The sequence below is a fragment of the Peromyscus leucopus genome, chromosome 6, assembly GCF_004664715.2.
Source record: "Peromyscus leucopus breed LL Stock chromosome 6, UCI_PerLeu_2.1, whole genome shotgun sequence".
Lineage (NCBI taxonomy): Eukaryota > Metazoa > Chordata > Mammalia > Rodentia > Cricetidae > Peromyscus > Peromyscus leucopus.
Genome location: NC_051068.1, coordinates 132,691,671 through 132,714,227, shown reverse-complemented (window position 1 = coordinate 132,714,227; position 22,557 = coordinate 132,691,671). Strand labels below are relative to the sequence as shown.

The 22,557-nt window shown below is 47.1% G+C and overlaps 1 pseudogene; it reads right to left on the bottom strand.

Annotated features, from left to right (window-relative positions):
* Window positions 1–22,557, bottom strand: part of LOC114701362 — a 70,610-nt pseudogene that overhangs the window by 10,589 nt on the left and 37,464 nt on the right.

The window sequence follows — 22,557 nt, the reverse complement described above, 5'->3', positions numbered from 1 at the left end:
TCAGGAAATTCACTGTTTACCAGGCTGCAGACCACTACCAAAAGAGACCGTGAATGGGGAAGCCTGCCGTGAGGATGGGGGGGGGGGGGGGCTGGAGAGTGGTGGCTGAAGTTAGCTACTCCTGCCAAGAAGCCAGAAGCAAGGCAATGCAGCGTTGTTTGCTTTTCTGAACTTGGTTTGCTTTTAGGCTTAATTTTTAGGATGGTCTGATTCTGTCCCAGCTCATCATAAAAAAAAATCAAGCAGCTCAGAGCAAGAAGAAAGGAAAACCACCCATCAGTCTCAAGTAGCCCCTGGGAAGGACGCTTCCTTCCCTCCCCACAGCCCTTGGCAATATACATAGCTGAAAGGACAGACAGACGGACAGACCAGCCCAGGGGCAACAGAACTGTATTCGACAAGGTGTTTCCATGAAAGTATACATGTTGTCAGTAAAGAAAGTGACAGCAACCCACACTGAAGGAATATTTGAATTTGTCACAAATCATACTTTCACATACAAGGACTCGCTTCCTAAAACCCCTTTTCTATTTATTTTAACTTATTTAAATTTTTATTTGTCATTAGTGTGTGTGTGTGTGTGTGGTGTGTGAAACAAGTCCTATGGCGTTGTGTGTGAGGTTCAAGACAGCGTGTGGGAGTCAGTTCTCTCCTCTGTGAGTTCCTGGCTTGGAACTTGGGTGAGAAGGCTTCGGTAACACGCAGTTTTACCCACTAAGCGTCTCACTGGCCCTAAAACCCTTTCTAAAAAATAATCATGAGCCAGGTGGTAGTGACACATGCCTTTAATCCCAGCACTTAGGAGGCAGGGCCAGGAGGATCTCTGTGAGTTCGAGGCCAGCCTGGTCTACAGAGTGAGTTCTAGGAAAGGCTCCAAAGCTACACAGAGAAACCCTGTCTCGAAAACAAAACAACAACAACAAAAAAAAAATCATGAAAAACTGGGCCTAGAAAGACAGCTCAGCGGGTCAGGTGCCTGTCCTGGGGGCACGAAGAAAAGACCTAAGTCAGATCCATAGAACCCATGCTGGAAATCCAAACAAGCAAAATGGGCCAGACCTACCTAGCCACTCATGCTTCAATCCCAGCACTCTAGAGGCGGAGGCAGGCAGATCTCTGTGAGTTCAAAGCATGCCTGGTCTACATGGTGAGTTCAGGGCCAGCCAGGGTTATATAGTGAGACCTTGTCTCACAAAACAAAGCAAGCAAAACAAACAAACAGTCAGTGGCACTTGCTTTTGGTCACAGCCCTGGGAAGCAGAGAGCCGGGAGGCTCCCTGGGACTCGCTGGCTGGCCAGCCTTGCTACCCTGGTGAGTTCTAAGCCAGGAGACCCTGTCTCTGAAGTGTGACAGTGACTGAGGGATGACACAGAACGTCGTCTTCTGGCCTCACATACTATGCACACATGTGTGTACACACCTTCAACACACATGAATTAAACCAGCATGAAAATTGTTGCTTTTAAAAAATATTTGTAGATTTATTCATTTTAGGAGTTCAGAGAAGGCATTAGATTTCCCTGGAACTGGAGTCACAGACCGTTGTGAGTCCCCGTGAGGGTGCTGGTGTTTGAACCCAGGTCCTTTGGAAGAGCAGCCAGTGCTCGTAACCACTGAGCTATCTGTTCAGCCCCATGGAAACTGCCCAGGTTTAAAGGGCTCACTTTTCTCAGCGTTGTGTTTTAAACTTAGGGAACACAGATTGTTGACTAGATAAATGAAGAGGTTTTTGGCAAAGATCATCTTCCACATAATCGTCCTTCATACTAAACCTGAATTTGGTTGGTTGGCATGCTTATTTCTTTAGTAGAGTGTTAGGATTAAAAGGCTCAATGGGATGGCCTCAATGGGTAAAAGCACTTCCCACCAGGCTTGACAACCTGAGTTCGATTCCTGGACCCACAACAGGAAGAAGAGAGCCAACTCTCCGAGGGGAGTCTCTGACCTCTACACTTGTGCCGTGCGTGTGTGTAGCTCACCAAGTAAATAATAAACAAGTAAACACATAAGTGTGCTGACATAAATTTCAGGGCACCTTCAGATGTCCTCCAGGAAAATCTTCAAATTCTACTGAGAATAAAGCATTCTCGGTAGGCGGTGGCCAGGGAGAGATGGCCGACACGGACCACAATCAGAGAGCAGACAGCACATGCTCTGTGAGAGAGTACCCATCTTCTCTCAGATCCAGCAGACGCCAGCCAGACAAGCGCATCGTGCTCAACTTGACCCTCGGCTGATGTAGGAGAGCTTCTGTGCCCTGCAATGCAACTGTGTGGCTCTGGGTGACTAGGCGGGTCCAGAGTCAGTGCTGCAGGACTGTTACCTCCCCCTGTACAGAATGATGGCAGCCACCGATCTCTTTTGACCTGTGCGTAGTCAGTGGAGGAAATGAGCAAGTCAGAAGGGGCCTGTCTTTTGTTACGGACAAATATAACTGTGGATGTGTAAAATGGTAAAGGGCTGGTCTGGCTGCTGACTTCAGACTTCGTTAGAAACACGGAATAGATGGGCTTGCTCCTGGTGACTGGAACCGTCAGTCTCCTCCTCCTCACCCTCATCCCTGACGAGAAACTCGGCCAGGGCCACTAAGCCAGGTGATGCCATGGCTGTTGGCAGTGTTACCGATGACTCCATAGTACCACTGTCAATGTCATCCCGGGGAAGCTCCTTAGCCTCTCTCTGGGCCTCAGTTTCTTCATTTGTACAGTGTGGCCGACAGCTACCTGACACTCAGAGAGTCCTTAAGAGGTTAAACCTTGATGCAGTGTGCAAAATGTTTAGCCCTGATGTAAAGACAGTACTCGTGTATGAGACTCTCAAAAAAAAAATAAATATGAAAAAAGCGATGTTTACCCTGGGACTGTTATACTATAAAAGCTCCACGAACATCATGGTGTTCACAGATGTTAGGACAGTTGGTTCTTTATTTAACACCAAGCATCTCCAATTTGGAGCTGAGCACTGAGGAAACAGGGCAGCGAGAGGCAGATAGAAGTGGGGATGGTGTGTATTCCTGGATACTATATGTTAGGGGGACATAGTCTCAAGTCGGGTGTCTACCCACCTGGAAGCACACTGCTGATTGACAAGAGCTGGCAAAGTACCAGCTGACCTGCTAGGTTGAGGGACAAGGGCCAACAGTTAGAACCCTGGTTCTGCTCTGTACCATGGCTTTGGCAAATCTTGCAGGAAAAACTCTTAGAAGAAAAATGGATTGGCTAAAAATATATAATAGCATATCTCTCCCCTTCTTTTTATTGTAGTAAAAACATATGACAGTAAGTTTATCATCTCAAAACAGTTTTGGATATCAGGTAAGCAGTACATATAAATGGTTGTGCACAGATCTCTAGAACCATTTCGTTTTACAGCAGACACTCAATATCCATGAAACGGATGGGTTCATGGCTAAACGTTGTACTAGGAGGTGGGTGCATGTCTTGGAAGTGCTTATATTGTCCTTAAGCACTTACTCTTTTTTTTTCTCTCTGTGTTCTGTCCACCATAAAGTGTGACACTTTCATATACTCCCCGCTATGATGTTCTGCCTCACCATGCTTGGACCCAGAAGGAAAGGAGCCAAGTTAGCATGGACTGAAGACCATGAGCCAAAAGAAAACCTTCATCCTTTAAGATGCTCTTCTCTGGGATTTTGTCACAGTGATGAAGGACTGACTAACACAGACGGAAAGATATGACATTCGTCCTTTTGAAATGGATTACTTAGTGCTGTGGAATAATCTTTTTTGTACACTGTGAAGATGTGTCTTTGCCAAGGGGCCTTCTGATTGGTTTACTGAAGAGCTGAATGGCCAGTAGCCAGGCAGGAAGAGGTTAGATGGGACTTCCGGGCAGAGAGAGAAGAGGAGATGAATCTAGGTGGGGGAGAGATGCCAGAGGAAGCAGGACATACAGGAGGAGAGGTAAAAACCACGAGCCACACGGCAGCACGTAGATTAATAGAAACTGGTTAAGTTATAAGAGCTAGTTAGAACAAGTCTAAGCTGGAGCTCTGTGAGTTTGAGGCCAGCCAACTACAGAGAGTTCCAGGACAGGCTCCAAAGCTACACAGAGAAACCCTGTTTCAAAAAACAAACAAACAAACAAAACAAAAAAAAAGAAAGAAAAGAAAAGAAAAAGAAACAAGCCTAAGCTAAGGCCGAGCTTTCATAATTAATAAGTCTCAGTGTTGTTATTTGGAAGCGGGCAGTACAGCCAAAAGGCCTGCTATGATTTAATTTAGTATAATCTCAAAGTTCATCCTTGCTGTAGCATTTGACTGTGTTTCTTTTCTTCTTAAAGGCTTTACAATATTCCTCTGTAGGTATATAATCATTCCCCTTTTCTATTCATCCATGCACGAATATGTTGTTTTCCTCTGCCATTGGCTATTATGAGTAATGCTGAGATGAGCATGGTTGTGTACACAGCTCTTTGAGAATTCTGCTTTGGATTCCTTTGGATGGATTCCAGAAGTAGGGGTGCTGGATTGTTATGATAATTCTGTTTTTAATGTTTTTGAGGAAACTTCATGTTGTTTCCCATGATTTTATATTCCAATAGTATACACAGGCTCCAACTTCGCTTCCTTGGTGACACTCTTAATTGTTTGATCTATTAAGAGTCAACTACCTCATAGCATGAGGTGACATCTCATGGCTTTGATTTACGTTTCCCTAATGATTCGTGGTGCTGAGTATATTATGTGCATTTATTGACTATTTCTGTAGATTCTTTGGACATATGTCTTTTCAAATCCTTTGCCCATTTAAAAAAAATTAAATTCTTTGGTCCATTGTAGTTGAGCTGAAGTTCTTTTATACATTGGTGATGTTAATCCTTTGTTACATGTGACTTGTGGTCATTTTTTCCCTTCAAGATGGCCTTTTCCTCTGTGGATCACTTTGCAGATTGTTTGCCTATGGTGTGCAGTCAGTTCTTGAGTTTAAGGTAGATATGTATGTGTATATTTTTATTATTTATATATAATATTGTATTATGTTATTGCCTGTGTGGGGTCACATATAGACAACTGGTGCCATATCCAATGCCTTCTACTCCCTTCCTGTGTTTTCTTTCAGAAAGAAGAACATTTTACAGTTTTTAAAACATTTTAATCTACTTCAGTTATTGAATGTGTATGGGTGTTTGTCCTGCATGTTAGTGCTTTACATGTGTGCACTGTTCAAAGAGGCCAGCAAAGGATCTCCAATCTGGGATTGCAGGTAGTTATGAGCTGGGATGTAGGTTCTAGGAATCAAATCCAGGTTCTCTCGAAGAGAGCCAGTGCTCTTAACCACTGAGCCATCTCTCCAGCCTGGGGATTTATAGTTTTAGGTCTTTCAGGTTAAAATTCATTATGAGTTGGTTTTTGAATGTCACACAGTGAGAGTCTTCTGCATGTAGATACCCAGTGTTCTCAAGAACATCTGTTTGGAAAGATTGTCCTCTCTCTATGATATAATTTGGTGTCTCTAGCCATCTATGAGACAATTTATTTCTAGCCTCTCTATTCTGCTGCAAAAGTCTATATAGCTATCTACCATATTTGTTTATGCTAGTACTGTAGCATTTAATTATGATGGCTTTTTGTATGACAGATGTTTTCTTTCTGAACGTCCAAAGCCTGGCTACTGGTCTTCCCACGTCAACCTCCCCTTTCCATTGATACATCTGCTCAGAAAACTGTTCTCAAAACATCAGTTCCAGACAAGGGTAGCTCTTTTGAACTAGTACTCTTTACCCCCTTTCAGATTCCCAGCTAGTCTTTGCTACCTGAATTCAGCAGGGACCCGGGGCCGTGTGAGGACCACATGGGCCTCATGGGCCTCCTTTAGGCCATAGACATGGTGTGGAAGGTCTGCTTTGGTCAAGCTCCCAGATACAGACTAGAATAGGGCGCTTCAGAGAGAGCAGCAGCTTCTCGTTCCTTGGACCTCCCCACACTTTTTTGGTGTCCCTCTTATGGTGAGAAGTGTGGCATGGCGAACACGCCGAGACCACGTCTCCACTCACGCTGGGACGCATCGCGATGAAGTCATTTAGCACAGCTGTCTCATTCCTCAGCTAATGCAACCTCACTGATGCGGCGCTTACTCCAGCCCTGTGCCAGCCGAAGCATTCTGAGACAGGCAATGGAGTGGGAGGGTGAAACCACAACTGTCCTCCAAGCCTGGCTCCAACTGTCAGAGCTTTTAGAAACTCCCTCGCCCCACCTACTTAAGGAATCCAATGGAACTAAATTTACCGACACCATCCCCTCGCCTGCTTTTCAGAGAATTTGTTTCCTAATGTCTAGAGAGATGAGTCCCTGAGCAGAAGGGCCGCCCACCGTCTCAGCCAGTGGTGTGCCTGTTAACTGCTCTCATTCCCATGATTTCCTCCTTTCTCTCCTCCCTGCAGGACTCAGGCTCTACCCCCCCCCCCCCCCCCCAGGTGCTAAGTGCAGAGTGAGGGCAAGAAGATAATCCATCTACCACTTTTACTAGCATTTCTCCCCCCCCCCCAGCTTTTAACCATTTGAGCACTTCCCTGCAATGGGGGAAAGCGAAGGGAAGAGCTTCCCAGTATGGTCTGAATGTCTTACAGTAGCAGATGCATCTGCTCTTTCTCCACCTGCAGAAGGAAAAACCTCACTGGGCTGGGGGACAGAGGTTGGTGGGTTCTGATGAGAGGTTTAGGTCGTTTTTGTCTTAGCAGAGCAAGAAAATGTTAAGGCCTTCCATGACTACCTCTAGGGCCTCTATTTGTCTAAGAAAGAAGGAAGTTGCAGAATTGTGTTCTTTTAGATGACCAGGACGGTGGTAATCTACCTCTCATACATCTGGGCACATAAGACCATATGTCGTGGCTTTCGAAAGAATCCCATTTCCTAGAGAGGGCTCAAAGAGCCATGAAGGCAAGAACTTGGTTTTCCTAAGAGCAGCCTGAGCCAGCTGATGCCTGGGAACACCTGAAACCTTGCTTAAAAGCCCAAGAATAGCAATTCATTTTTTCTGCCCATCCAATGAAATGGGAGCCCAATGTAAGAACTTGGGTTATGAGACACGATACAGTGATTCTCACACATCTGAGTTTGGTATTTGACTCACAAATCATGTGAAAATCACTCAAATATGAAGCTCAGGAGGCGAGAGCCTCGTGGGATTCCCTCATGAATTAGTGACTGTCAAATCAAAACTTTTGTATTCCTAATCATGCTGCCTCACACCTCCTCTCATTTGTTTTTCTTGTGAGTGCATTCTCTAGCCTCTGACCAAGCACTTCCTGCAATATCCAGGACAGAGATAACGGAGGAAGGACAGCTGAGGAACCTACCCACAGCTGATGCCTTGCTTAGAAGGTGGGAGAAGGAGGGGAGGTAAGAACTTTGGAGGAGTCTCAAGGAGCCCCTGATGGTAGCATTTTTGCAGAAGAAGATTCAAAGGCAGATGGTATGAAGAAACCTGCTCCCTATTACAAGGAAGATTAGATTTGTGGTAGGAGCTATTTAATTGTTTAATTCCATTTCCCATGCTAAACAAGTTTGGGAGACATCAACAATAATTTATAGTTTTTACATTTTTTGAGGTAGTGTCGGACTGTCAAACATCCTTCTTGCATTCTGAGCACCCTCCCTCCTCCCTACCTGTGAACACAGAAGATAGTCTATCTTCGGATGCAGACAATCAGGGCACCTACTACAGACACAAAGCTGCTGATGGGAAGAATGTAGGAGAAGATCTGCTTCTTTGGCTGCCAGATCCCCCACATTCAAACGGTGTTTGTCACAGCATCTCCTTATTTATGAGGAAACTGGGTTTTGCTGACTTCAGGGGTAGTTTTCATAGATCAGATCATATTAAAAACCCAAGTGGTCCCATCTGCTACTTCCAGCATATCTAAGACAAGTTTTGATGGGAAAGAGCATAAATTGGTGGCCTTGTGTTTCATTTGAAGCTCAGAATTGTGCAGAGTGTGTCATAATTAAGAACTGATGGCCCCTTGAGTAGGTGACTTCTTAGACTTGTGTTTCTGAAAACAGTCCTAGCTACCCTTGACCCTTGCTAGGCCATGTCACCAAAGTTTCCTAGTGACACACGCCTTTAATCCCAGCACTCGGGAGGCAGAGGCAGGTGGATCTCTGTGAGTTCAAGGCCAGCCAGGTCTACATAGCGAGTTACAGGACAGCCAGGGCTACATAGTGAGACTCTGTCTTGAAAAACAAAAAATGAAGAGTGACCAGAAATTGATGCGGTGACTAAGGCTTGATGCAGAGGAGACAGGGTCAGACAAGTCTGCCTCCTAGAACTACTGGGTCAGGTGGGCCGATTCTCTCAGTCTCCAGCCACAGTCACACCCTGTATCCTGATCTCAGATGTGGATATAAGTGCTGGACCCTGGAGTTGGGGAAACATCAGTCTGCTTAGGAATGTGAGAAGCGAAAGTGGTCCTCTGAGCAGCTCTGCTTCTCTCAATGAGTGGTGAATACAGTGGTAGAGGCTGGGGTTGGGGAAGAGAAAACCATTTGTAGGAGAAGCCCTCCATGGATACTGACACCCCTCAACAGAGAGGATTTGATGAATAACCTCGTGAACTCAGCAATCTTGGAATGCTACAGGATACAACCAGGAGCTCCCACACTCAGTGATGGGTGGGTGATGGCAATGTTAATGCCTTCTGTTTTATCTATACATGTCAGCCACAGAACTAAGAGCTTTGCAAAAGTGCTTTAATTAACCCGGGAAACGGGCACTTTAACCATCAACTTCTCCAGGCGCACAGACTTCTAATATTTGGTGAATCAGTAAGTGAAAGTAACTAAACCCTCCCCTCCCTCCCCCCCCTTTTGCAATAAAACCAGGAGAATCCAGGTGACCCCCCACTCCAGGATTCAAACTTAGATTTTCACTAGTGCGCTGGGGGCATTCTTTCCACGGACTAGGTCCTCGGGAGATACCTTACCTTCATTATAGCAAATAACATGTATAGAACACGTAAGTAGAGGAAGACGGCACACTTAAATATTGGTGTGTTAGCTTATTTAATCATCCCTCATGTCCATGAGGTAGCCATTGAGACTTTTGCTTTATATGTGAGGAAACAGAGGCTAATGGGGTGAAAGGAACCATCTCAGGTCCCACAGTACATGACTCAGATCCAGAACTATCTGCCTCAAACTGAATTCTTCTTGTTCTAGCCCAGTCCTGGGGAAATGGAAATACGGACGCAGATTCCAAGAGAGGTAAGGGATAAGGAAGAGAGAACACTGGTAGATGGGCAGCTATCTTCTAGAAGAAGGAAGAAGAGGATAGGAGGGTCTTAGAGCAGGAAGCTGAGAGTCTGGTCCCATTATTACAGGAGATCCTGGCCCTCCAAGGACCCAAACATTCCTACCCTTCTGCCTTTGGAGCATAGGTCTGTCTTCCATGTTGCCCCTGTGAAGGGGACAATCTGCATATAGTTCTTTGGTGGGACACACTTGACTATCCTTAGCCTCCAGTGAAGTGTGGAAGGCAGGAGAAGACACAGGATAGGGAGGAGGATGAAAGAACTCTGCTCACCATGTACCCTTGGATGGGTAACAAGTCCTCTGGCCTACAGATTTTGCTATAATGAAGGGAAGGTTTCTCCTGATGTCTGAAAGGCTGAGGTTCTGAGGACCTAGCCTGCGGAAGGAGTGCCCCAGGACTGATGAAAACCCAAGTTTCCATCCTGGAGTCAAGGTCAAGGTCAACCAGGTCATCCTGCTTTTGTTGTTAAATGGCCAAGAATCTCTTTTAGGAGAACGTACCTCATTCCTCCATGGGGAGGAGGCAGACTTCAGGAGCTAGTGTGTGTGGAATGGGGAGCAGAGCGCAGCTTGCTCAGTCCTCTCCTGGCTCTCTTGTGGTGGTGGTGGGGTCTTGCTGTCACAAAACTACCACTTTTTCAGCTGCAGCTCCCCATTCTGTGAGTAAGGCCTGCAAGAAGGTGGCTTGGCCCTTCTGATTTAGGGGGAACCATTAACAAGCTGTTTCTGGGATCCATTTACCAGCCAGCCGATTTGGTATTCGAGGTGATATTTTCAGGCTTGACGCTCTCAACTTTGATAAGAAGGAAGAAGAAAGGCCTTTTGTGTCTTCTGAACCTCAAGAGGCAACGCTCGCTTTCCTTCTGTCTTAACGTCTTAGCGTCAAAGTGTTATCATCTGTTTGGAAGAGGATAATAACAGTGCACCTCTCAAGGGCTCGTGGGTGAGGCTGTAGTTAATGCAGGTGAAACAAGAGTACCCAGCACAGCATCGGTAAGCACCGAGCACACAGCAGGCATCCTTGTGTCTGGCAGCAGCACCCTGGGGTGGGGGGGTGGGAGTCAAAGCCATTTGTGCTGAATACAGTCACTACTTCCCCGCAGAGGTGCCTGCTTCCCCCAATACCCCGGCATCACTCCCCTCCCTTCCTGAGAGTGACGCAATCCTTCATTTAATGAACTTCAATTGTTTTCCCCTTAAAATGGAATCTCAAATCAGGAAGGACCTCAGAGTCTCGCCCACGGTGGCAGCTGCTGCTCCCTGAGGGTGCACCAGGGCCCACTTAGCGAAGAGCGCACTAGGGCCTCGCCCTCTGAAGCCCTGACACTTGCAGTATGCTCACAGCAGGTGTAAGCCGGGCCTGGGCAGGCACACAAAGCCCTTCTTACCCAGCAGCAGCTCCTGAGCCACACACACACCGGGAAGCACGGGGATTCAGCTGGTTTTCTTCCAGACAGACTGGGGCCTCTGACAAAGAGGAGCCTTAATTCCTTTCTATCTAAAGCAGGGGTAATAGCATTTGCTGGGAGACAGCTGCAAAGGGATTATCACCGTTCATATAGGAGCCTTCATGCAAACCGTCGATATGGTCACACATGCGCGCTTCCCTCTAAAATGCACAAGCAGGAGGCATCTCTCGAGCTCCAGCAACAGCTGGCTGCCCAGGGATAGCTCTGAGCCTGCTAGCAGGGAAGCAGGAGGCAGGGCCACCTCTGCTATAGATAGAGAGGCTGCTGGGTGCTCTATGACCAGGGTTACTATTAGGGCCACCTTGGTGACTAAAAGAACTTTCTCTTAGCCTCTTTCCATCATTCTCAGAGTCTTGCTAAAGGGATTTCCCACAGTTCATTGCATCCCTCCCCTGAGATGCACACACTGCTCTGAGGAAGGAAAAGAAGTTTCAGTGGTGATCTGCCACCCCTGGCTTGTGAGGAACCCAAACCTGACATGGAAAAGTCACGGAGTACTGACGCTATTCATGGATGGAAAGAAAGGCCGTCACTGGGGGCAGAGCTAACTGCAAGGACCTGGGGACAGAAGGCCTTTAGATTTTACAAGTCAGGTTGACTACAAAACCTTGGAAGACAGATGGACTTTATGTTCACTAATAAAAATGACTAGCAGGCAGGTGGGGGAGAGGAGATGAGCCGATCTCCAGGAAGCAGCAAGCTTTCTTTTCTGCACTCAAATGAATGAAACTGTCTGAACCTTCCTGGCATTCTCATGGAAACCCGGGCAGCTCTCTGTCTTTCTGAGCCACAAGCGTACTTACTTGTCAGGCACATGATGGAGCCGGCTGGCATCTACAAGCCTCTGCTCTGAGCTGGCTAGTCCAACAAGGGTCAGAAGGCTCTCTGTGGATGTGGGGGTTACTCTTTCAACCTGTAAATCTCCTGGGGTTGAGTGGCCAGCTTGAGTTACACAAAGAAGGAAGGCACAGAGGCCAACGGCTGTGACACCCAACGGAGGAGCTGACCTTTTCTGGGAGATTCTCCCAGGAGACTGGTGGTTTTCAAATGGTATTGGTATCACCCTATAGCTCACTTTCTACACCTATTTTTACTTCTGCTGGGAGGAAAAAAAAAATGGAAAAGGAAGCCAATGCTTAAAATGACAACAAAAATAAAAAAGTAAGTTAGAACCAAATACTCGACAAAGTGTGTTCATTAAATGAACAACCGTGACTGAACAACACTGGTTGTGTTTTTCCCAATTTGCACCATCCCAACTCTCTGCCAACCTAGGGTCTAGTGATAGTCTGAATGTAATTGGCACCCATAATCCCAGAGGGAGTGGCACTATCAGGGGGTGTGGCTTTGCTGGAGTGGGTGTGGCCAGACAGTTGCCAGGTACCATCCAGATAGCTGTCACAATAGACTCGAGAAGATGAAGTCTAAGGAAACAGAGTAACACAATTATTGGGGTTCATAAAAAACACATTTTAAGAACCAGAGGTTCTACTTTACTGATTGGTCAAAAGCCTGTCCTCGTGTGCAAGAATAAAAACCTATAGGATTTTGTGATTTCCCTCTAAGGTTTGGAAAAGAAAAATTCTGCATGTCTTCAGATCAGTGCAGAAGCGTCTGTTAGCGTGCTGCAGGTCCACCAGTGAATTTTGTACTTCGAAGGGCGCTGATCTAAAGTCACCATTAGAGCTGGGGCAGATGCCCTGCACATGGGTGGGGAGGCGTTATCATGAGGAACTGGGTGAGGACAGTGAGAAACACAGAAGGTAGGTTGGTTAGCGTCAGGGTCCCTTGGGAAGAAAGACTTCAGCTGGGTCCCTCAAAGGTGTTGGTAGGGAGCAGGAGGCTCCAGACTTCCTTGCCAGCCACACTGACACAAACCAGCCTCCAGGACCAGAAGTCGGGACCACTGACTTGCTTAAGGAGAGGAGGGGAGTCAGACCACCCAGCCAAGGCTTCTCTGGCCTGAAACCACAGGAGTCATAGTCATGGCTTCTGGCGGCCTCTATGTACTTCTCGTCCTTTCCAAGTCTGCCATAAGCAAGTCTTCCCCTGTCAAGTAAGCTAGCCTGTCTGGATCTGAAAACTGCTGGGGACAGGCCTAGTGGTAGTTCTGAGTTTGTGGCTGGTAGGGCTTGGTTGTGGGGGGCAAATGGACTGAGATTGGCTCCTGGTTCTGACACCGACTATGAGCCTCCTCCAAGCCTCCGTCTCCTGGCCTGGAAGCTGGAGATGCTACTTCACCTTGCAGGATTGATTGGCGGCTGGCGCCAACAGCCTACAGCCCGCACTGTCCCTGTTCTATCAGCTGGTGATATCCATGGGCACTCAGTTATCAAGGCTGTCCTTTTCTGAGTGTCGGCATTTTCTGAATTCCTTACTGTTGTATACATGTCTCACGCGTGTGTTTCTTACTTCTGCATACACATCTCAAATTCCCTTGGTTCCCTTTGCCTCTGAATCCCAGGCTCACATGGTTGCACACAGCATAAACAAATGACTTTTGTGTTCATGAATGTGTGAGGTGACACGATTTTTTTTCAGCTGTACACACATTCGGTATTTACGAAGCAGAGAGAAGGAAATGAGAAATGATGAGGTTTGGTGTTGTATTACCCCACTCTGCAAGTGAAGTACCACGCAGCCTTAGGCTGGGTGTCCACTACAAAAGGCAGAAACCTCTCCCTGCCTCTGTCCTGGGTCTTAGTGAAGATGGATGAGGCTTTTAGGAAGCAGTGATGACCCACAGCCGCCGCCGAGCTGCAGGGAGGTACTCTGGGCTCTGAGCAGGACAAGCACATTTGGTCGCCTTCCAGCTTCCCTAGCCTCCTTACCATCAAACGGAGTAAAGAGAACAGGCCTTGGCCTTTTTGTATCTGATTTCCAGGCATAGAGATGCCCGAACTTTCCCCACCCCCGCAGACACCTAGTCCAATGGAGGCTGTTTGCCAGTCTAATCCAAATTCAGTTCTTCGCTTTGAACTCCTTTTCCTTTGTTTCTTGACAGATGAGATGGACAGCTGTGCTGACTACCATTTTACCATCATTATCCTCCCCCCTTCCCGCCTCCTCCCTCCTCTCTCCTCACTCTTGCGTAACTCAGACTAGCCTTGAACTTTCTATGCAGCCGAGGCGAGCCCTGAACTCCTGCATCCGTCTCCCCAGCGCTGGGATTCCAGGTGTACACCACACCTGGTGTATGCGCTGCTGGGCATGGGACATGCACGCTAGGTTAAGCCCCCTAGCAGCCCGGCCTCCTCTGTGCCTATTCTTCTTTTTGATAGTTCGTGATTTCTGTGTCGTGTTTAAGAACTCCTCTGCTCAAACTCATGGTTACTAAGAGCTTCTCTCCTGGAAGTGTTACAGTTTGGATTTATATTGGGTCTCTGCCCCATTTTGAATCACCACCACCACCGCCACCATCATCATCACTATTTTGGTTTTTTGAGACAGGGTTTCTCTGAATTATTATTTTTTTAATTTATGGTGGAGCTGTCTTTTCGAGTGGAGCTTCCTTTTTCTTCGTTTCTTTGGCACCATTTGTAGGAAAGCCGAGTCCTTCTCCGTTAACCACAGCAGTATCTGTGTGGCTCGTTCAGCGGGCCGGCGTTCTGTTCTTCTCCCTCTGTAACTCTGTCTCCCCCGACCCCATGATGGTGGATCCCCACTGCCTGTCTTCCTTCTCAGGCATTCACGTTGCTTCCAGGACATCATTTGGGCCAGACCCTTCCCGGCCCTTCTCTGCTTGCCAGCGTTCTCCTCAGTCTTTTCTTTCCTGTCCATCCCTCCCCTTCAGCTCTTCTTTCCCAGCCCCCTCTGTCAGCAGCTCTCATGCCAGATGACATTGCCCAATCCTGTAGGAGTCGCCCTAGTGCAACGAGGCCATGACAGCCAGTGGAGGCCATGGCTTGCAGCACAGACCCCAAGGCCAGAATCCCAGAGACCACCCCTGCTTGTCGCACTGACTCTCTCGGAGCTGGAGCAAGGCCAGCTTCCTCTTATTGCCCAGGACAGTCACTCCCCCTGCATATCTGTTCCCAGGACTCACCACCGGTGTAAAGGTAATCACAGTGTGGTTGATATGAACACTGCACCCGACCTCGGCACTACTCTCAGTTCCCAAGAGAAAAGCTCTTAGTTAATATTAGCAGGTGAGATTTTAGAAGGCAGAGGCTATGTCCCTGAGGGGAACAGAGTAGAAAAAAAACCCACAAATGTAACCAAACCAGGCAGTGGTTTCCAAATGTGCTGACTGGCAGAGTCCTGACATCCCACCCCCCCAGTGGTAGACTCCAAACCTAAGTCACAGATAGTGGAGCTATCTGCACGGAAGATGGGGTGGGGTGGCGTGAATGGACCTCATCTTGCCTCTTCCCCACTGACTTTTCTCCCCTCCTGATATGGTGGTGTCCTAGGTTCCCATGGGGGTAGTTTGATACCAAGAGTAAAACAGGGAAGGACACAGAAAGAACCCGAATCCCACGAAACAGAGAGACGCTCTGGCTCCAGCTGGGAGCCTTGGAGGACCATCTAGCTAGTGTGTTTGTGTCAGTGACCCCATGGCCTTTGCCTCTCCAGTCTAACTATATCTCACCGTGTATCAATGTACCAATACATCTCAAAATTTTCATATCAGCAGCTGGTGTGAAGACTCATACACACAGCTCTGAGAAGCATGGTGTGTTAGTCTAGGAGTGTATCCACAAGGCGTGGCTTGGCTTGATATATGCCCCACCTTTCTGAAAAATGCCACATTGCCTTATTGTGTTTTATATATTGTGGTGTTTAGATCTAAATATGTTCTAAAATGTACACCCAGATTCAGACTTTAAAATAGAGCAGGGCTTAAGAAAAAAAAAAAAAAAGAATGCTACACTTTCCCTGAATAATGAAAGGTATTTCAAATACCACTTAGGAGACATCAAACATGGACGGCCTAATGAACCCCTTCACTTCTCCAGAGCATCTGCTAGAAAGATGGGCCATAAGAAGAACGACTTTTCTAAGTGAGATCTCTGCACACACTTCAATTCTAAAACAGCCCGCTGCCTTACAAAAACACTGCTTTGTATAAATGTGACTAAGGGCTATTAAACTTTCCTAAACGAGCTACAGAAAGAGAACACATTGATTTAAGCCTCTGTCAATTTGAAAGATTTTTAAGGAGAATATTTGTAGCTTGAAAAGAAAGGGCTGAGGAAATGTAGGGAAAAAAAAGTGGTAGAAAATTCTCCTACTGTAGGAGAACTACGCCGGTTATGGCAGCCTGTTACGGCACTGACATTTGCTCTCACTGACAGCTAGTCATCATACTCAAACGTGAACAGACGCGTGCCACTTTTCATTTTAGAAAAAAAAAGAAAGAAAGAAACTCATTTCTGCAGAATTTGAAGAGCAGTTGTAATAGCAGTAATACAGTTTCCAGGTAAGGGGTCTACAAACCACAGCCCTGCTGAGGGGGTGTGGTCAGTCTGACAGACTCCTGCCCTGCCTTCCTCAGGCTGGAGCTAAGAATGATGTCTACAACATTAAAATGAGTGGAGAAGCAAAAGAAAAAATACTTCTTGGCATGTGAAATCACACGAAATTAGAATTTCAGAGTCCACCAGTAAAGTTTTATTGAAACACAGCCATGTGCGTTTCTTCACATTTTGTCTGTGGCTGCTTTCCTGGATTTGATGGCGGAGTTCAGTGGACTTGACACATTACATGGTTGGAAAACTGAAGGAATCACACAACCCGCCCTGAAGAATTTGATGATCTACGTGACAGAAGCCACCCTCAGACTCCTGGGTACAGGAAAGGCACATACCTGGTTGAGATGGTACAGGTATCTGGTGAGACACCAGCGCCCACAGCAGCTGCATCTGAACGCACCTCTTGACCACGTACCGCGCTGCTGGGATCAGGTAGGGAGGTTCAGGCCACAAAGACAGAGTGGGAGATACAGAGAGAAGGTAAGCAGCTTGTCTCTGATGGGAGAATAGTTTCCATTGGCAGATCTATGTGCTGGGGGAACCCCTGGAGTGATTCTCGTTCCTATACCAGCAACTCAACTAATTGCTACCACTGCGGATGAATTAGCGTTCACTCATGGCCTTCACTGTCATGGTTCAGTTAACCTCAGCAGAAAGAGAAATGGGGTGACCAGTATTCAACATCTAAGGAAAAGCTGACCTTTTAGTTTAAGTGTGTCAAATGGTATGCACAATTTGTGTGTGTGTTGTTTTTTTTTTAAAGACAGGGTCTTTCGTAGCCCATACTGGCCTTAAACTTATGATGTAGCTGAGGCCAGTCTTGCCCTCCTCCTGATTCTCCTGCTTCTGCTTCCCAAATGTGTGTATTACAGGTATGGGTCACACTGCCCTGGCTGGATTATTTTATTTTTATTTTTGAGACAAGGTGTTGCTGCATAGCCCAGACGAGCCCCAAGCTCCCATTTCCCCTGCTTCAACCTCCCCAGCACTGAGACAATAGGCGTATAGCACCATGCCTTGAACACCTTGACTTTTGAATTTGAAGTTTGTGAGGTTTTTGTCACTGACTAGAAATCCAAACCATATAGTGTAGAGACTAGTCACATGCCTACATAACTAATCAACTTTAACATGGGGGGTAATAGATCCTATTGTAAGGTTTTCAGACTAAATTTCAAAGATTCAGTGGATCTTCTGAAATCTAACTTGAGTGTGTAACTTGAGAATGAACTGGCTGGGGAAGGGTGGATGACCGAGTTCTACCTACCACCTATTGTAAAAACATCCCAGTAAGTAAATAGAAAGAACATTTTTAAGATTTAAAAATGAAAACTGAATGAACTAACAGGGCAAGGGGTAGCTGCCGTATCCCACCTACCACCCAGAGATAACAAAACAAAAACTCCAAACCAGCTAACAAATCTCAACTAGCCTATTTCATGGACCCCTGAACAACTCGGCCTTATAGAGACATTTTCTCATCCCAATGTTAATTCAACTGGATAAAACTCGAGCTGGACAGGTTTTAGCTTGGTGGCTGCTGGGAATGAGACTGTTTAATGTAGGAGAGATCACGCACGGCTATGAGAGGTGTGGACTGACCCTGTAGATACAGGACCGAGCTGTAAGGCTGCGGCAGAAGACCTACGAGAGGTCATATTTTACCTTGGTGGCATCACTAAATGGGAGTTTGGTTTCCTGGCACGTTGTGGAATCTGAGGAGTGATGGAGTCAGAGAGACCTCTGTCTTCCACCAGTTTCTCTTTGGGTTTATGGAAGCTATTTTCCCAAAGGGCTTAAAATGCCTTGCTCAGTAGGGGACAGCAAGCTCTCAGCTGCTCATTGATTTATGATTATCAATAACTAATTCACATGTTAATTAATTACATATATATATATGTGTGTGTGTGTGTGTGTGGCCAATATATTAGTACATATACGTGCCTGTAAAATACATATTAATAAAACATATATTCAGATGTGTGCTGCATAGGTACAAAATACTCACCTGAACTAAGTATATTGAAAATCAAGAGCGAGTCTGTACTTCAGGAAACCCTGCACTGGGGATGGAGTGATAGCTCAGTGGTTAAAAACACTGGCTGCTCTTAAAGAGGACCCAGGTTCGATTCCCAGCACCCACATGGCAGCTCACAACTACCTGTAACTTCAGTTCCACAGAATCTGATGCCCTCTTCTGGTACATAGTCATGCAGGCTCACACATATACAAAAAACAAACAAATAAATGTTAGGAAGGAAGGGAGGGAGGGAGGGAGAAAGAAAGGGAGGGAGGGAGGGAGGGAGGGAGGGAGGGAGAAACCTTTTATACTGCAGTAGCTTAGATTTGCCCTGGGCCAGGTACAACCACCTGTTTTAAGTGTCCAAAATGCAGCCAGGCAAGGAGCCATAGGAAAACATTTCATAGTCAACTGCTCAATGCGGCAAGATAAGAAAGCCAGATAATCCCAGGTGCAGTTCAACTCTGTTGTTCCTAATTGGTATGCCAAGCTGAAACCTTGATTGTGGATTTTAAAATAATGACAATTTAGAGTTCTGTTTTTAAAAGCAAACACAATTAATTGTGAACAACGTGAACCAGGGCACGAAACTTCCCGATTTACTAAGGCCGTGTAACCAGACCCAAAGGGCTGGAATCAGGTAGGTTTGTGAAACTCAGAGCAAGTCACAAACCCCCAAGGTGGAAACGGAGGCGGAGAAGGATCAGCATTGTATGAGAACAGGAAAGTTGGGGAAGTCCAAGCCTCCCTTGTGTGGCAGCTTAGAGACACCATGAGAACAGCTGTTTTCCTGGTGTTCTGGTTTCCACTGGCTTTCATAACTAAATGCGCATGGAAATAAAACCCGAGGAGGAGAAGCCTCTCGGCACAAAAGCCCTACAGTTTTCTGTCCTTGGAGCTGAGATGTGGGTCAGCTTATCCATTTCTCTCTCTCAAGTGCGGGTGAGCATGTACACATGCGCACACACGCGTGCCTGTGCACACACATAAACAGACAGACAGACAGACCCCCCCCCACACACACACACAGGCGTTCTGACTTTTCCTCCTGGCCCACACCAATCACTTCCCATGGCACCCTCTAGAAACACAGCGGGCAGGCAGTATGCTGGCATCCAAACAAAACAACTATTATTCCTACTTTATAATGTATCAACAAACAAACCTGAGACAGAGGCACAAACACTAACTGAAACTCCACCATCAGACTCCAGCCCTTGGCTCCGCATTTTAACTAGAAGGACTCCAGCTAACACAGAGCCTCTCCTCCCTCAGCCCGACACAGAGCAGAGCTTGGGAGCCGGGGCTGCAGAGTCCTTGCATGGGGGCCGGCCCTCAACCCGTCAGCTTTAGGGGGTTGTCTTACCGGCTCTTTCAGAGTATTATATGCGTGCATGAGAACGACTCTTGGGATTCTTGTCACAGTGATTAAAAATGACCCTTTCACCGCAGTTCCTTGATGGTAGCAGAATAGTATGGAGAGAGACGAAAGGATTGGATGGGCAGGAGGGTCATTTTGATTCCTGGGAAGAGGGAAGAAGAACATTCAAAACTCACTATTTAAAAAGCAACAAGAACCTTCTCTCTGGTTCAGATCCTCATTGGCTCTGGTGACGCATTAGGCACGGGGCAAGATTTTTTATCCTCCTTGGTAGCCAAGGTTACCTTACATCCTGGGCTAATTTTACATTTTTTTGGTGGCATTCATGTGTAAAGAAATGCAAAACAGAAAAAAATATCTATGCGCCAAAATACACACGTTTCTTTCTTATTGTTCTTGGTCCTTTGACCCACCCTTCCAGGGGCCCGTTGATATTATTTTCATTTGCAATAGACTGAGTCCTTCACCGTGCTCACCGCTTACGTGGCAGAGGGACATGTGTGATTAACCTGGTGATTAGAGCAATCATCAAGTCACATGATCAGGACCAGGGCCAGCAAGGGTAATGTGGAGCTCAGGTTTGAAAGGAAGACACAGCAGCGTTGGGCCGTCTGGCTTCTGGACAGTTTTGGGCTCCCCGAAACCAGCTGATTTCTTCTGTGTTCCCTAGAGGTCACTTCAGTGTGAATCATTTACTGGGCTTGTAATGACACAGGTCCCAGGAATGTGTGCCAGTCAGCTTCACAGAGAGACAGAAAGGACAGAATGGGAATGATCCTCCCTCTCCCCCAAACCTGAAAGCTAGAAGAGAGGAGAGCTGATGTCACCCCCGGGCTGGTGACCTTCCGACTGTGACCCTGAGTTCTCAGGGATGCCATTCTAGAAAAGGAGGCCGACTTTCCCAGAAGTAACTTCACAGGCTCCAAGGGAAGCTTGCTTTCTTTAGAAAACATTCCCCTACTACTGGCTTGGCCTGCTAAGTCACTATGAATTCAGGTTTGGACAATGGCCTGGGATCCAAGGGAGGAGGAGGCCCATGGCCAGCAAGGTCTCAAGAGCTGGCAACTGCTGCAATTTGCTCTCCCTTAAATCATCCAGGAGGAGAAGGGAGCGTGGCAGGGAGACTGAGGCAGAGCTGCAGCCTGGTTGCTTACCCAAAGGTGCTGTATGTTTGACCATGGCTCACTCAGTAGAGTACTTGCCTAGCATGCCCAAAGCCTTGGGTTCAATCCCCCGCCATGTATGAGCCCCGAGTGGTGGTGCTGTCTATAATTCCAGCACTCAAAAGGAGGCAGAGGCAGGAGGGCCAAAACTTCAGTGTCCTTCTGCCCTAGACACTGACTCTGAAGCCAGCCAAGGCTACCGGAGATCCAGGGGGTGGGGCCGTGGTGTTGGAGGACAGACCAGGGCTTTCACTGATGGAAATCCATTTTGTCATTTTGATCTGATACTGAAGAGTGGAGCAGGCCAGGAAATTCTGACACATTTTCCCCCATCTCCTTGTTTTTAAAAATTTTTTTTTCTAAAGGAAGGATGTTTACTTTTCCACTGAAATTTATAAGCCTTAGAACTTACTCTACCACTTAAGAGAAAGCTGCAGAGGGGACACCTGCTTCCCATCTGCTTGGGAGAGAAATGACTCACAGACCACTGCGAATGGGGCCTCCAGGTTTGGCCCTCCAGGTGCTGAAGTCTGGTTTAGGCATCAGATTTCTGGGCAGGTCTTACTGCAGCAGGACAAACCATTTGGGACAGAGGCGTGCCTGCCCTGCCTTCCCTCCCAAGTCACCGTGCTGGGCTCTGCAGGCCTTGGCTGGAGGAAGATACGGAGGCCCCAGAAGCTAGGTTATCACATGACAGGCGAGGGGACTTTCAAAGGCCCTTTTAACCCAAGCCAAGCGTCACTCAATACCTGCTTTCAGACTAGAAACAGTCCTGCAAAAGATGAGGCTGAGTAGAGTCACTGAGTCACCGCCCATTCCCACAGTCACCAGGGACAGCAGCCTGCCATCCCTCCCCAATGCACAAGTGGCCCGGGCCGTCAGCTCAGCCTCCCTCCCAGTCAGCACAACCTGCCTTTAGAAAGAGGATCTGATTATTTTCCCAGGAAGCAGAAAATAATACTAATCTCTGCCCCTAACCACAGTTTTGAGAACTGACATTGTGGTGCTAGGCGTGCTGGGTAACCAAGTGATATCTTTAATAGGAGTCTGGGGAAGATGGAGAATACCTTTAAGTCAAGGTACGTATAATGCTTAACAGCCACACCAACAACCTCAGGGCTCTAAGAACAATAGTTCAGTTCAGCCTGGCATTCTCTAGAAACTCCTCCAACGTCATGCAAAGCCAATTTTGTGCTGTAGTCCCTGAATAAAGTCTGGGCTGCATGGGGTGCCTGGCTCCCAACAAAGCCGTCAGTGACTGGGAACAGTGTGGCCATTGCAAAGACCTCGTCCCTTCCTTGTGTTTGTCTAGCAAAACCTGCGGGATGGAATGAGAAGACAGTGAGGTGGTGGTAAAGGTCTTCTTTCCGATTCCACAAGCAATACAAACTGTCTTTATTAGGGGTGTGTGTGTGTGTGTGTGTGTGTGTGTGTGTGTGTGTGTGTCTGTGTTCCTACATGTGGAATCCAGAGGTCAACCTGCGGTTGCAGGGTAGGACATTGTTTCTTAGGTGCCATCCAAACCTTGTTTTCTGACTCAGGGTCTGTCAGTGGCTTGGTTGGCTGACCTGCAATCCAAGGATCTGCCTATCTGTACCTTCTTAGCACTGGGTCACAAGTCTACACCACAGGACTAGAGAGAAGGTCAGTGGGTAAATGTGCTTACAGCCAAGGCTAATGACCTGACTTCCACTCTTGGGACCCACAGTGAAGGAACAAACCCCAGCAAAGTATCAACTGACCTTCACACTCAGGTGTGTACAGGCACACCCCCCAAA